Source organism: Petromyzon marinus, chromosome 10 (assembly GCF_048934315.1).
Source record: "Petromyzon marinus isolate PM22_M1 ecotype Great Lakes invasive population chromosome 10, UKy_Petmar_22M1.pri1.0, whole genome shotgun sequence".
NCBI lineage: Eukaryota > Metazoa > Chordata > Hyperoartia > Petromyzontiformes > Petromyzontidae > Petromyzon > Petromyzon marinus.
In genome coordinates, this window is record NC_133676.1 from 17,377,666 (window position 1) to 17,395,059 (window position 17,394).

Below are 17,394 nucleotides of genomic sequence, written 5' to 3' on the forward strand. Positions count from 1 at the left end.
ACCGCTCCCCATTCAACCCCGTCTACTCGAACACCCCCGCGCAACGCTCACGAGTGGTATTGCCCACTTCAACCGTGGTGGCTCGCGCATTCTGGTTGGTCGGTGCCTTCGCACGTGACGGACGGAGCCGCTTCATTACGGACCGCACCAAGGTGTGAGCCCATGCAGGGGGATCGGGTTGGAAAAACCACGGTAAGTTTAAAGCATTTGGGTTCATCATGCGACGAGCATTTGGGCTCTCAGGGCCGCTCTCTGATGTGTGTGTGCACCAGAGGTCACCTAGGTCGACTCAGACTCAAATGAAGACCTGGTGAAGTGTGTAAACATCGCCACTTGGGAGACAAAAGGCGTGTGGTACAGGCCACACACTCCCGGCCCACGGCCTTCAAAGGCGCTCGATAACAGCACTTGTCCCCACAGTCTGTTCAGGCTATTGGGGGGATCTTTGTCATTAGTCACTTGATGAATGGGTCGAGGAGGTAGCTCCGTGATATAAGCTTTCACAGTGACTGCACAAAGACTCCCACAAAGCCATGATGAGAATGTAACATTATCCGTTCGATTGGTGTGTGATGGACGCTATTGCAGTACAGATCCCACGCCAACTCGCAATCACACACCCACAACACGCAAAATGGCATGCAAATATTGTGTAGACGTCCAGAATAAACACCTCAAAGACCCTGGCCTATTCTATACCCCCTGGTCTAACCATGGACCGCATCAGAAAATCAACTGGCCGATGCGTGCATCTCCATCGTCAATGGGAATGTGAAGACAAAGCCACAGTCGTGGGATCGTGGCCATTGCAACCCAAACTATGGACCACAGTAAACACATAGAGACGCTTAGCGCTACATAGAGACTCGTATAGACACACATACAGATACATAAAGACAAGCCACGGTGGTGCGATTGTGGCCATGGAAATTAAACTGGACCGCAGTTTTATTTCTGTGCTCCTTCCAACGGAGGAGGAACAGCAACACGACACGAACTCTCTCATGAAGCCCTCTGGTCGTGGCGAGCAGACCTCTATATATTTATGGCATAGACAAGAATAGAATAGCACCCCACCGCTAGTCCCTCGGACCGTGATCAAAGCGAGCAAGGGAAAGCCGCAGCAGCGTTAAAACATTTGAATTTGATCATGAAAAGCAACGCACCAAAAATGCCAAATGAGGAGAGTAGTCAGCGCACATTGCCTACCGCGAGCTTTTTCAGCGTGAAAAACACAAACGCTGTAAGGAAAATGTCGATGTTATCGATGCTTTTTGAGCCATCCCTACGACCTAAAAGCTTTCTCCATCTCAACATGTTGGGATGGCCACATTGTCTCAAATGTTTGAGTTGGTGGCCGTAAATGCCTAAATGGCCACACAATTAGTTATTTTGAGCTGGTGGTCTGGATAAGGCTTTTGAACACCTGATGATGATTGCTTGTGTTGCAGTCGAAACGTCGTGAGAATTTAATTGTTTTATATTTTTATTATTTTATTGTTTCCCTTCTACGTGACTTTACCGAAAGAACCAATAATATGAATCCCTGCAGTCACGAAAGCTTTAAATCAAAACCTCTGTGCTGTTAAATTTGATTTGTTTTCAAGCCTGCAGTAATCTTTCTGTCTTGATGGTTATTTTTATCGTCATATACAACTTGGAACTCCCAATAACAATATACAATTATTAAGTTCTTAAAATTATGACCATCAATGTTATCTTATTCATACTCTTTGGTTATTTCGGTAAAGTCACGTAGGTAGAAAAATAAAAAATGTATACATTATTTTTGGTTTTATTATGTGATAGCTGCCTCACTGAGGGGGCGTGTCCTCTCCGAGAGGGGGCGTGTTCTCACTAAAGGGGGCGTGCCTGACACGCCCCCTTCAGTGAGGTGAGGCAGATGTGATAGCTGCCTTCCCTGGTGCTTTTTCATTGCAGTTTTATTACGAGACCAGCGAGCCTACATATCTTTATACACATATGTGAAATAAGTTAACTGGAGTATGGAAGGCAATGACATATAATGAAGGGGTATACAAACATTACATTGGTGACACAGAGAGATAGTAACAGGCACGCGCTTATTGCCCGCGCTCCATCCAGTTACTGAGGGGTTGCGCAATCAGAGGAGAGGCTGAGCTCGTCGCTGCCTCACCTCTCGTCTCTTCCTGTATTTGCAGCGGAGCTCCGCAAATTTGCCGATTTTGACTCTAAAAATGATTGGAATCATATATAAATTACATTTATAACACAGATCAGTAGAAAAATCTTAATATTTCTTTTATAATTTACTCTTCGTAACAGCTATTTTCATTGGAGTATGACAGGTGAGGCTCTGCCTCCCCTAACCGTACGTCCCTGCATTACAACCACAATACACTTGCGTTTTACAATGTGTCTCAACAGATGCATGGACTTCAAAACATTGACTTCATAGCTAACAAATGTGGATATAGTGTCGTGCACCATCATTACGATATTACTCACACTGTATTGCCACGATAGTTTATTTGTGACATTCCAGCCGTAGCCCCTGCCTCACACTGGAAGCACGACTTTGTTGTACCAGTAGTCGCAGTAGACGTCGCTTTTGGATTCGTGTCGCTTCGTCTGTCTCCGTGGCACTGTGGCAAGAGTGCCCGAATCGCAATCGGAGGACTGCAAACACCCGGGTTGGAGTCGATTCAACGTCTGGGGGTCACTGATATAAGTAATCCTCTGTAGGATGTCAGTCAACATTGGTCGGTCTATATTCAGCAAGAAGTGACCCACCCCTCCCCACCACCCATAAGAAGGTAGAACTCCCCCCGACTAGATCAAGGGCCACTGATGAAGATCAGCACCACCACGTTTACGTTATAAGCTCGCACTCATTACACCCAAAGTTCTTGCCACAAATGAACCACAATACCTTTCTGATCTCGTCAGAGAGCATGAACTATCAGCACGCGAACACTGGTCATCCTCACAGTGGCTTTTGGCTGGCCATAGGACAAAGGCGATCACCACATTGCGCGCTTTCAAATGCGCTGGGAAGCTCTTCCTTCCGCTATTAGGAAGCCACTGGAGCTATGTACTTTTAAATCTAGAAGTTCAACATGCATACATACAACATTGGTCAATAAGTAAAGAGACACTTTCACTCTTCACATAAGCGTTGTCGAACACAGCCCACAGTTTTTTGTCTGAAAAGAGTTTTCAGAAGAAAAATCCATAAATAAAGAAAACAACTGCTTATTTCATTCTGATTACATTGCCAAGTGATTGGGTTCATCCACGGTTGTTTTAGCACACAACGTGCAGCACGGTAGGCTTTCCCGTGGCCTCGCCCCTGGGATTGTTGCCTCCCGTACAATGGAATGCCACGTTTTGTAAAATGTTTTGCTGTGTGGATAATTAGACAGTGTACACTTAATATGAATGCATCTTTTACTCTTTTGAAATAGATTTTTAGAAATAGATTTTTAGAAATACTCACCAATTTATCAATTAAAAAGAATTACAATAAGTAATTGGTAGCAGAGGCATTTGGGGATCCTTATTGCGAACGCATGTAATTTCAGTACAGTATTATTAGAATTTTGAAAATTTTCAGAAATAACAGTGTGCATATGCCTACTGAAGACGTTTTCACGGTTGTGCTGTATAGCTTTTTGATGTTTTCGGTTTGCACTGCATGTTGTTTGGCATAATGTCCGGCGTTTCACTCCACGTGTTGGAAGCCTCTTGAGGAATTGAATATTCAGCTCATTCAGAAAATGCAGTTGTTCCTTCAGAAGCTCCCAGCACGTGGAGCTAAACGTCAGACATCATGCTGCCCAATAATACACTAGGAGGCGCTAGACTCCCAGCCATGAATAAAGCGCTCACAATCCACACGCTGCCAATTCGTAAACTTACAACCCAGAAATCACCATGACTCATTGACAGTGTCGTCGCGTGTGCTGTTGTGCGATAAGGGGTTGATATTTTAAAAGCAGTCATTGGGCACGGCCAATTGTTGCCTTCAGCACGCAAAACAATCATGACGGCCATGAGATTCAAAGCCGCAAAGGCGAGAAACTTACGGCCCGTCGCTTGGATTTTCCAAACGACTTCATTTCATGTTTATACATCACCACTACCAGCACCACCATTCGTTACATTATTGTTATAATTGGTATAACTTAATTATTATCAACGAATAAGACACAATTTTTGTATTTCCTCATCGGATGATGGAAGAGATGTAGACAAGATTTTGATTTGTATTTAGATAAGATAAATGTAAACAGGTTTATAGATATTCTTAGTTTTTTCGGTAAAGTCACGTTGAAGAGAAACAACAAAATAACAAAATATATATAAAACAATAAAAAATTCTCACGACGTTTCGACCATAACTCAAACGGTCATCATCAGGTGTGTCGGTTTGCATAAATTTATTTTGAAAACGGCATATTTATTTATTTATATATAATAAAAAAAATAACGTTTGCGTCACGCGCAACGATTGGCAGTTTGCCCAGGACTAGTCCATCTATTTTTTTAAAAGAGGAGGGGGGAGACGATATTTGTTTTTATGTATGCTGTCTGAAAGCCACTGTAAGCGTGAACAATCAATCAAGAACTGAAATGATTTATCAAATCTTTCCAATGATTGCTAAGATAGAATCCATCTTCTCGGTTGAAATTGTCTCTGTGCTTGTATATGTGGATAGCCTCATGAACGAATCTCTCATGGAAGCCAGATGGCTTACAAAGAACCTCCGTCTTGGAAAAGTCAATGGCATGTGAGCCTACTGAATTAGAACAATGATCTGCTACGGCCGAGGTGTTGGTCCTACCGTGTTTAAGGTCTGCTTTATGTTCACGAATGCGGTCCGAGATATGGCGTTTGGTTTCTCCAATGTAACTACTACCACAAAGGCAACTTAGTTTGTAGACACCAGGGTATTGTATAAATAAATATGCCGTTTTCAAAATAAATTTATGCAAACCGACACACCTGATGATGACCGTTTGAGTTATGGTCGAAACGTCGTGAGAATTTTTTATTGTTTTATATATATTTTGTTATTTTGTTGTTTCTCTTAAACGTGACTTTACCGAAAAAACTAAGAATATGAATTACTGCAGTCACGAAAGCTTTAAATCAAAATTTAGGTTTATAGATGTAAAGCGATGAGATAAAAACATAGAAATAGATAGGAATGTCGCGAGATGAGAAGAGAGATAAATATGACAAGAGACAGATGGCTTGATTTGAGAGAAGATATATGCAGACAAGATAGAGATCACAGGACAGAGGCGTCGTTATCAAAGACAATAATATAATATGAATATAGATGTATTGAGACACTATATGACAAAACATGTATTCGGATAGGATTTGAAAAATATAGTACATGTATTCCTATAAGAGATGCGAGAGAGACATGTATTCTTCAGAGATAGACAGGAGACAGAAGATCCCACCACACGGATCGGCCCACTAGACAATTGACCGGACTGCCCTGCTACCAGTCCGGGCCTGGCTGTGCAATTGTTTTGATAGTATCGTTAGAACGGCTAGCGTTAGTGGTTGTTATGCTCCAAATGAGAGGTCATTGTTTTGAGTTGTCCCTATATCTTGACTTAAAGCTTTCGTGACTGCAGGAATTCATATTCTTGGGCCTTTCGGTAAAGTCACCACGTAGATAGGTCTTCTGAAGACTTTATAAGACGACCGCTTGTGTTGCGATCGAAAAGTCGTAGTTTTTTTGTTATTTTTTGTTATTTTCTTTGAACCTATCTACGTGACTTTACCGACAGACCCGATAACATATATTGTCCCTATATGTTTCTTGAACCTGTGGCCCCTTGAGCTATATGGGGTCATTAGCTTTTGCTTGGTTTGCTTAATGCCAAGCACCACCACTGGGAAGCCATTAAAACCCCACATAGCTCTTTCTTTGCAGATGCGTACTTAGGGTGTGCGTCTCTGCTTGCCTGACAAAAGTCTGAAGGTTTGTTTCAAAAGACAAAATGACTCCAAGTGCATGGAAACTCAGCGTGGGACTGCAGGCGCTTGTGCAGCGGCAATACTAATCCAGCTGGGTCACGCATTGCGTGTGCCCCATGCAGCCGTGGTGCAGCAATGCTCTTCAGCTGAAGGGTATGCACACGAAGCTATCAGCATCATCATTTCTATGGGACCATTAAGAAGGCTGTCTCTAGTGTAGGCCAATCAGTTTAAAATACAATGCAAAAATAATGATCAGAGTATGTTTGTTTGCGTATTCACCATAAGTACGTGTGGTGAATGCAGACTTGATGCCTTGCAAACGGAATCTATTTTGTATTTTAATAGCTTAACACCTCCTGCGTTATTACTAGAAAGGATAAAACCTAGCATCATCATCATTTCCCATTCCCCGGGTGAATGCCAGGGTCTGTGAGGGGCATGGGAGCTGGGATGAGTCTGGGGCTGGATGACAGGGTCTGTGAGGGGCATGGGAGATGCGGTGAGTCTGGGGGTGGATGACAGGGTCTGTGAGGGGCATGGGAGCTACGATGAGTCTGGGGGTGAATGCCAGGGTCTGTGAGGGGCATGGGAGCTGCGGTGAGTCTGGGGGTGGATGACAGGGTTTGTGAGGGGCATGGGAGCTGCGGTGAGTCTGGGGGTGGATGCCAGGGTCTGTGAGGGGCATGGGAGCTGCGGTGAGTCTGGGGGTGGATGCCAGGGTCTGTGAGGGGCATGGGAGCTGCCTTGCGTCTGACACCGCTAGTAGAAGCACACCGCTCACCCGTGTCCCTCAGACGGCGGAGTTCACGGAATTGCTGGAGAGCGGCAGCCCCGTGTTCCGTGCCAGGATCTGTGGCTGCTGCTGCTGCTGCATCAGCAGCCACGAGCCAAGTAGCCATCCATCATCCTCTCGTCATGACTCAGCGGGCTGAGGCAATGAGATGCAACAGCTGTGCAGGCCAGCGCTGCGCTGTTGCCCCCACTGCCTGTTGGGCTAAAACAAATTAAATCGATGTGCAGGAGAGCTCCCGCCTATCTGCGAGACTGTGACCCGCGACTGGTCGTGGTGTCTGTGCGAGCCGTAGGGTTTGCGGAAACTCTGTGGCCGTCCTCTTCCTGTTATCCGCAATTATCCACGAGTCTCCCCGCCTGCCCCGCAGATAACGGCGCAGGTAATAGGATCCGAGATGTTCGTCACCCACATCACCGCAGATAAGGAGACTTTTTTTGTTTATAGTGATGACAATTGTGATTGTAATGATGATGACAATGGAAATAACGGTTCTTTCGGTAAAGTCACGTAGACTGAGAATAAAATAAAATAACACAATAAAATTCTCACGACGTTTCGGCCACAACACAAGTGGCCTTCTTCAGGTAAAAGGAACAAACCTGTCGGGACGACAGAGCTTCAATGAAGAATAATGGTGACTCTTGAGTATGTAGATGATCAAAGTGCCTCACAATGTTAATCAAAGGAATACTAATGGTGCCATATTACCATGATTATAATTATGCAAATAACTATACAATTGCATGATTACGACGTGGACATCGATGCGGTCTGAAAGGTTAGCAAAATCAGGCATCATTTTAAGTGGCGACCCTTTGTCCAATTATAACCACCCCACGAGTGAACCCGCCAGGCGCTGTGGTGACCGTGATGCTCGTTCTGGACTCAACCTGGTACCGGAGACGTTATGGGCATTGCCCAGAGTTGAGATCCAACCTCTACAAAGTGTAGAGGAGGTGCAGGTATACACAGCACCTGCAACACCAGACGTATTTCGCGACTACGTTTATGATGTTTAGGTGACGTCCACACAACGCTTGTGCCAGGATAGGTGCACTTTGTGGCCACGTGAAGTGTGGAAGTCTGGCTGCTGGCAAGAGGCCACGGCATAGACCCAGGTGTTAAGGGTTGACCGACTGAGATGACTGGCAGATGCACATTCCTGTGCTCCCCTCTGTGTCACCTTGCTGCACACACCAAATAGAAAAATACCTCTCGTGTAGCCTTTAACAGACTGATGGGGGGGGGGGGGGGGGCAGCTGCTGTTAGAGAGCAGCCTGCAAACGAGAAGGTGGGCGGCCAGCACCACGCCCGGCTGCCTTTGTCTCCCGAGTGCTGATGTGTACACACCACACCAGGTACTCATTTGAGGCTGAGTCAACATACACACACCATGCACACACTGCACACATCAAACACATGCACAGATGCGCTCACACACACACAAACATGCACACATTGCATTGCACGGGCCTCCTTCAGAACATTGGATGGCCACCTGCGTTTTGGAAGCGGCACGAACACAATACACAATTGACTCCTCGCTGCTGGGGGGGATGTCGATCGTTTTGGTAATCGGCAGACGCGTTTAGAGCGCACGTGCAGCATGCAATGGGGATCACAAACTATCTTTAAAAATAAACACTTTGTTTTGTTTAAAAGTGGGGTGCGCTTGGACAATCGTGCGCTTCCCCGCACAGCTGCACGGATGGCAGCAACTTCATGGAACGCGTTCTGGAGTGCCTCCCATGAACACACGAAGGATGATGTCCGATTTAAATTGTAACAAAAAATTGCGTCTTGTAATTTACGAAGCGTCAAAAGTAGTGCTGGAACAGCGTGTCGCGTAACCTAGCAGTGTATTTTACACCATCAGAGCTCTCTATGTTTGGGGGTTACAACTGTCTTCACCCGCCACATCGCACGTGTCCCTGTGGGGTATGTCGGTGCATTGTGTCTCATGGAAGTTGGGTGCACCTAAGTAGATTTGTACCTGCGCCGATAGGGACTACTTTTATTTTGTACGTGCTTAGCCAAAGCTACAAATGGCAATATCCATCTCTAACATAAACGCATCATCTGCTAAATCCGGTGGTCACAACATGCGTCTCCCTCTTCCCCTATGCGGGCCGCATTATTCCAAGTTCCAAATATTTTCCGCGGAACATATTACAGTCGAGTACACCTGTCACCTCGTTGACGCCTCTACCCGCTGCGTCTCGTCCACTGGCGCGTTCTCCTGGGAACTTGATCATCTTCCTGTTGAGCAAACTCATGGCACACCGTGTCCTCTGCATCCAATGACCCTGAACCATTATTGCAAGCCGATATGAAACTTTGTAAATCACTCTGACGACACTTTTGCATTTCTAGAATGTTTGTCAAATTTCTCTGCACAGGATTCCCTCGCTGTATGCGGCAGTAGTTGCAGGAGTAGTAGATAGTACACACACACAGTACACGCCCAGTACACACAGTACACACACACAGTACACGCCCAGTACACACACAGTACACACACAGTACACACACACAGTACACACACACATAGTACACGCGCAGTACACACAGTACACACACACAGTACACGCGCAGCACACACACAGTACACACATAGTACACGCGCAGTACACACACAGTACACACACAGTACACGCGCAGTACACACGCAGTACACGCGCAGTACACATACAGTACACGCCCAGTACACACACACAGTACACACACAGTACATGCGCAGTACGCACAGTATACACACAGTACACACAGTACACGCGCAGTACACACACACAGTACACACACAGTACACGCGCAGTACACACACACAAGTACACGCGCAGTACACACACAGTACACACACAGTACACACACACACAGTACACACACATAGTACACGCGCAGTACACACACAGTACACACACAGTACACGCGCGGTACACACACAGTACACACAGTACATGCGCAGTACACACACAGTACACGCCCAGTACACACACAGTACACACACACATTACACGCCCAGTACCCACACAGTACACACACACAGTACACACACAGTACACGCGCGGTACACACACACAGTACACACACAGTACACGCACAGTACACGCGCAGTACACACATAGTACACGCGCAGTACACACAGAACACTCACAGTACACGCGCAGTACACACACACACACAGTACACACACAGTACACGCGCAGTACACACACAGTACACGCGCAGTACACACACACAGTACACACATAGTACACACACAATGTTAGCCCACGTCGGACCGCATCGCCGCATATCGCGAATTTTCGGTAGAAATAGGTTAGCTGCATATAAGCGAAATGAGGGAAACTTGTACTTATTCTTATATTAATCCTATTATATTAATCCTATTATATTAATCCTATTACACAGCCGGTGCCGTCCACTCATGTACCGTGTCCTAATACGTTGCTGCATTAGGATATTGTACAATTTAACCGGTATTTTTGTATCATCAAACCCATGTTTCAAGTGAGACTTGTAAATTCTTGAAAGTGACACCGACTCCCTTCCTCCCTTGGTCACAACCACTCGGTAGGGGGCAGCGTTCACTTTCTCGTCCGGGGAATTCTCGCCGCGCGCTCTTTCATTCATTCGCTCGGTGATGGCGTTCGCAGTGCCACGGGGCGACGCCTCCTCTCACATTTGCTGCGTCGATACATAAACTATCGCGAATTGTACGCAGTAAAATGCGTCCCCTGCGCAATACTGCCGTTAATTAATACCCAATAGCACCTACATCCATCTATTCCTGTCAACCAACACTGAATGTCACAAGGGAGAGCGAATGAATGTCATCCGTGGATCTCTTCTGTTTCGTCTCGTCCGATCGGGCTGAATGCGTGTCTTCTTCCACCGTCTCCGACTTCAGATCAATCCAGCCTTTATTATCCCTCTGATCCGCCCCTCCTCCTGTTGTCCGCAGGGTTTGGTGGGTCACCGGTTCTTCACGTAACCGACTGATTGCCTCTTCATATCATCCATTATATCGCGAGTAAGAGGTTGGAGGTCACGAGTCACGCAAGAGTGGTTCAACATTCCCGATGCGTGGAATTGAATTCCGGCAGCAGCATCTTGAAGGAGGCCGCGTTTCTATTGTGGTCACGTGGGCTGATATTATTAATCGATTAAACTGATCAATATATTGTTATACAGATTCACATCCATTTCATCAAGATGTAAATCTGGCTCGTAATTTATGCCACAGATATGAAGCGTAATTGGTCACTTTCCGTGATGTCTGTGTATTCCAAACAGTAAGATCCAACTTAGGTTTAAATATACTTATATATACACGTTAAATATTTACAGCAAAATAGGAATCAACGAAAATGAGACAAGCAGCATAAGGGACGTGTTTGCATCTCGAGACAAATCTTCTGGTCTTTGAATATCGATGCATCTATAGGGAACGTTGTTGCGGGATGGAGTAACTTGGAAGTTCGGGTTACACCACGGAGGCACGGTTGATGATGTAATCAGGAGGAGGAGGTTGCCATGGGGGGAGAATGGGTGGAGGGCAGCTCACCGAGAGTACATCGGAGCGGCACTCAGAAGTCAGATTTCAAGTTGATGATTCAATCTAGACCAGGGCTGGGAAACCAAAATAATAAGAAGAGCCATTTTTTTGGAACTTGGTAACAAAAAATTGCAATGCTTGTGTAATACGAGATGGTGGGTCCTTGATAAATAACGTCTCACGGAGCAGCCCTTGAAGAGCCGCATGCGGCTCGGAAGCCGCAGGTTGCCGACCCCATTGGAGCTAGACAATAGCTACTGTCAGAGCACACTAGATCTAGACAATAGCTACTGTCTGAGCACACTAGATCTAGACAATAGCTACTGTCAGAGCACACTAGATCTACACAATGGCTACTGTCAGAGCACACTAGATCTAGACAATAGCTACTGTCAGAGCACACTAGATCTAGACAATAGCTACTGTCAGAGCACACTAGAGCTAGACAATAGCTACTGTCAGAGCACGCTAGATCTAGACAATAGCTACTGTCAGAGCACCCCTGATCTAGACAATAGCTACTGTCAGAGCACACTAGATCTAGACAATAGCTACTGTCAAAGCACACTAGATCTAGACAATAGCTACTGTCAAAGCACACTAGATCTAGACAATAGCTACTGTCACAGCACCCCTGATTTAGACAATAGCTACTGTCAGAGCACACTAGATCTAGACAATAGCTACTGTCAGAGCACGCTAGATCTAGACAATAGCTACTGTCAGAGCACACTAGATCTAGACAATAGCTACTGTCAGAGCACCCCTGATCTAGACAATAGCTACTGTTAGAGCACACTAGAGCTAGACAATAGCTACTGTCAGAGCACACTAGATCTAGACAATAGCTACTGTCAGAGCACACTAGATCTAGACAATAGCTACTGTTAGAGCACACTAGATCTAGACAATAGCTATTGTCAGAGCACACTAGATCTAGACAATAGCTACTGTCAGAGCACACTAGATCTAGACAATAGCTACTGTCAGAGCACACTAGATCTAGGCAATAGCTATTGTCAGAGCACACTAGATCTAGACAATAGCTACTGTCAGAGCACACTAGATCTAGACAATAGCTACTGTCAGAGCACACTAGATCTAGACAATAGCTACTGTCAGAGCACACTAGATCTAGACAATAGCTACTGTCAAAGCACACTAGATCTAGACAATAGCTACTGTCAGAGCACACTAGATCTAGACAATAGCTACTGTCAGAGCACACTAGATCTAGACAATAGCTACTGTCAGAGCACACTAAATCTAGACAATAGCTACTGTCAGAGCACACTAGATCTAGACAATAGCTACTGTCAAAGCACACTAGATCTAGACAATAGCTACTGTCAGAGCACACTAGATCTAGACAATAGCTACTGTCAGAGCACACTAGATCTAGACAATAGCTACTGTCAGAGCACACTAGATCTAGACAATAGCTACTGTCAGAGCACACTAGATCTAGACAATAGCTACTGTCAGAGCACACTAGATCTAGACAATAGCTACTGTCAAAGCACACTAGATCTAGACAATAGCTACTGTCAGAGCACACTAGATCTAGACAATAGCTACTGTCAGAGCACACTAGATCTAGGCAATAGCTATTGTCAGAGCACACTAGATCTAGACAATAGCTACTGTCAGAGCACACTAGATCTAGACAATAGCTACTGTCAGAGCACCCCTGATCTAGACAATAGCTACTGTTAGAGCACACTAGAGCTAGACAATAGCTATTGTCAGAGCACACTAGATCTAGACAATAGCTACTGTCAGAGCACACTAGATCTAGACAATAGCTACTGTCAAAGCACACTAGATCTAGACAATAGCTACTGTCAGAGCACACTAGATCTAGACAATAGCTACTGTCAGAGCACACTAGATCTAGACAATAGCTACTGTCAGAGCACACTAAATCTAGACAATAGCTACTGTCAGAGCACACTAGATCTAGACAATAGCTACTGTCAAAGCACACTAGATCTAGACAATAGCTACTGTCAGAGCACACTAGATCTAGACAATAGCTACTGTCAGAGCACACTAGATCTAGACAATAGCTACTGTCAGAGCACACTAGATCTAGACAATAGCTACTGTCAAAGCACACTAGATCTAGACAATAGCTACTGTCAGAGCACACTAGATCTAGACAATAGCTACTGTCAGAGCACACTAGATCTAGACAATAGCTACTGTCAGAGCACACTAGATCTAGACAATAGCTACTGTCAGAGCACCCCTGATCTAGACAATAGCTACTGTTAGAGCACACTAGAGCTAGACAATAGCTATTGTCAGAGCACACTAGATCTAGACAATAGCTACTGTCAGAGCACACTAGATCTAGACAATAGCTACTGTCAGAGCACACTAAATCTAGACAATAGCTACTGTCAGAGCACACTAGATCTAGACAATAGCTACTGTCAGAGCACACTAGATCTAGACAATAGCTACTGTCAGAGCACACTAGATCTAGACAATAGCTACTGTCAGAGCACACTAGATCTAGACAATAGCTACTGTCAGAGCACACTAGATCTAGACAATAGCTACTGTCAGAGCACACTAGATCTAGACAATAGCTACTGTCAGAGCACACTAGATCTAGACAATAGCTACTGTCAGAGCACACTAGATCTACACAATAGCTATTGTCAGAGCACACTAGATCTAGACAATAGCTACTGTCAGAGCACACTAGATCTAGACAATAGCTACTATCAGAGCACACTAGATCTAGACAATAGCTACTGTCAGAGCACACTAGATCTAGACAATAGCTACTGTTAGAGCACACTAGATCTAGACAATAGCTACTGTCAGAGCACACTAGATCTAGACAATAGCTACTGTCAGAGCACACCTGAGCTCCAGCAGAGTCAGAGATGGCGACGAGCACTGGCATTGGTCGAGATGTCTACTCCTTGGCCGTCGCTAATTTGTAATTTGCAGCAAGTTAATGAAACACAACACCTCGCTGATCTCGAAAAGGAGCATACGCCTACCACGCAAACTCCGCTCATCCTCGCAGCGGCTTTTGACTCGCCATCGAACAAAGGCGGTGGTCACTCCATCGCGCGCTTTCAGATGCGCTTCTTTGGCCGTCTGGAACCCTCTTGCTTCCGATATTAGGAAGCCACTGGAGCTATGCACTTTTAGATAATCTAAATTGAAAACTAATTTCTTCAGAACTGCTTTTTGTTGTTTCGTTCGTTGTCCTTCCCCCGCACCTCCGATGAGCGCGGTTGGCTACGTAGTTCAACATCCATCGAGTCGCGAGGTTAACCACCTCGCGCACTGACATAGGTCAGAAGGAACATGGCTCAAACGCAAACGGCTCGATGAGACGGAGTCTGGTGGACTAAGGCGGGTGAGGCTTTGGTGGCCTACGGACCGTGGCAGGTCACGCGCATCAGCGAGGTGGACGGCAGTTGGCACGCGGCCGTGAGGAATCTGGCAACGTCGTGGGCAAGGCCTTCATCCAGCGGTGGATAGACAACAGCTGCTCATCACGACGATGATGGTGCACGTTATCTCAACAAAATGTCTCACTACTTTAGACTTTATTGTGTTGTGATGGGTTCTGTTTGTCCATTGCAGTCGCTGTTTCGTGGTGATGTGGTGGCGGTGTTTGGAAATGTACAAATCGAAATGGGAGTCCGAGTCCACTGGTGTAACTCTCATAACGAAAAGAATGTTCGGAGTGCGCGTTGATGCGGCGTGTCTATGGTTCTGTCGGCACAACACTTACACTATCCATTTAGATGAAACGCAGCTTCGGAGCATTCTTTCTTTGAACAACTTGATCCACGCCCTCTCAGCCTCCTCTCCCTGTGAAAGCTGCAGCGCTAAACATGTCCCACTCGGCTTGCTACCTCCGAAGTCTGCAACAACCCGGGCCTGCAAGAGCGTGGGAAGAACAATATCCCAAAAATACCAGAAGAGAGGAGATCTGCATGCAGATGCGTTGTCTTGAGTCGAGTATTACAGGCAACTGGAAAAACGCAGGGATTTTTAATGTCCAGGGGAAGACTTAAAGATTGCCTAGGACAGCTGTTTCAACATTGAGTGGACGAGCCTGGGATACCAGGACAGGGGCGGCCCGCTCTCGCTCTCTCTCTCTCCCACAGAAGTCGTATTGCTGCTATGGGCACCCTTGCTGTCTCACGCAATTACACGCGTGTTGCGTGTTGAACTTCTTTCGCACCGTGCGTAGCCCACCATGATAACCGGAGGCGTCCGTGTTCAGTCGTGCGTATTCATGGTGTCCGTGCACTAGTCTGTGTGTGTCTGTGTGTGTGTCTGTGTGTGTGTGTCTGTGTGTGTCTGTATGTGTGTGTGTGCACAGTGTTTACAAGGCTTCACACTCCGGGTGATGACGGTGCCTTTTCTATTACGGCATCTAAACTCTGATACTCGTTGCCCTTCGAGGTCACGACTTCCGACACACAAATCGTCAAATCTCGAATAAAATGTACCTATTTAAAACGGCTTTGTCTCTTTAGTTATTATCAGCCATCTTTCTCACGTCTTCTTTACTTCGTTGCTGGTGTTAGCTATTTTCCGCCTTTCCATGCATAGCGCCCTGAGAACGATTCAGGGCGCTTTATCATTTTAAATTATTATTGTATTGCATTTGTTTGAATGTGCAATGCGGTACCGTGCGCAATTACATCCTTTTTGCGCGCTGTGGTGAAGGATCGTGGGTAAAGATTGTGAGCAGCGAGGGAGTCTGTCCGTGTAAAATAGCCACGTCTTCATAGTACATCCATCGATTAACCTTTTTCAGACAAATATTTTCCATCAGCATTTTGTTGAAGCAAGATTTCAATAAAAACATGCTTCAACAGAACATTCGTGCTGAAGGTTCATAGTTCAATGTGCGTTTTGTTTAATGTGCAATGCAGTTTATATGTCGTTGTGAGTATGTCCGCATCTCTGGGCATATGCATGAACACTACAATATATGTGCATTAACATTTGTAGAGCTGCGACAAGGAGTTCATTAAGTTGATTCAACATGAACAAGTCGAACATCAACAAGTTGAATCAACTAAAATTGCAATAAACTATTTTTGTCGTGGACTGAGGCCCCTTTAAAATTGTGTCAGCCTCCACATCCTGCTTCCTAAAAGCGGGAAATCCCAACAAGCTACGCCCGGCGAATTACAGCTGCTGATGATGAAGATGCAGTGCCGGATTATCCTAGTAGCACAATTCGCAACATATGTAGTAGTAGCTACGGGCCCCGCACTTTCAAGGGGCCCCGCGCTAAATGCTTTCAAGCTATCAATTCCGGTTCAGTGAGTCTGCACTTGCTTTATTACTATAGTACTATACCGCCTTCAACTTTTATGAACGACTGGGTGTTTAAGGTTAGCGATTTGTCGTATTATCTGGCTGTATAGCTAATAAAAAATACGATTACTTTGCTATGCAAGTAAAAAAATGTGTTTTCATGTTTACGTTTTTTTTTTATTTAGGGCCCCTTTATAACATCATGCTACAGGCCCCGCACGAGCTTCATCCGGCACTGTGCAGACGACATGACCAAGCCCCGCCAGTCACCACCCATCTAACATTACGAAGCAGTCTACCGACTCTTGGCTGGTACCAGAGGGTTACTGAAACTACGCCTGATATGGTTATGTGGTGTCACGCTACAGGCTATTGCTTGGTGTCGTTTAATGTTTTATCGTGAAGTTTTTACTCACCGATTTGAGAGCAGAATTGGGATAATCACAGACAACAGCAGTCCTCTGGGTTGGCCTTCGTCTTGCAGTAGATTAACAGAGAGCTGTAATTTATTGTCCTTGCATTATTAATCACACAATAATACTACTGTACTGTGTTTGACCAAATACAGGGTTAGCTTTATTACGTGCATGTGCACCGACATTATCTCTGACAGCAGTGCTATTGTAAGTCCAACCCTAACCCTAAGCTTAATCCTGACCTGTAAACACAACCCTTAACCGTAACCCTAACACCAATCGATGTAATGAAAGCTAACTAAAGGTTGCCCCGGGCAAGCTCACC

At 45.5% G+C, this 17,394-nt stretch overlaps 1 long non-coding RNA gene across 1 annotated transcript; it reads left to right on the forward strand.

The window, feature by feature from the left end:
- Nucleotides 1-12: 12 nt before the first annotated feature.
- LOC142924238 (uncharacterized) lies at nucleotides 13-15,843 on the forward strand. The gene is made up of 3 exons (XR_012941433.1): nucleotides 13-192; nucleotides 10,747-10,815; nucleotides 15,704-15,843. It is a non-coding gene; the product is annotated as an uncharacterized LOC142924238 (long non-coding RNA).
- The last annotated feature ends 1,551 nt before the right edge of the window (nucleotides 15,844-17,394 follow it).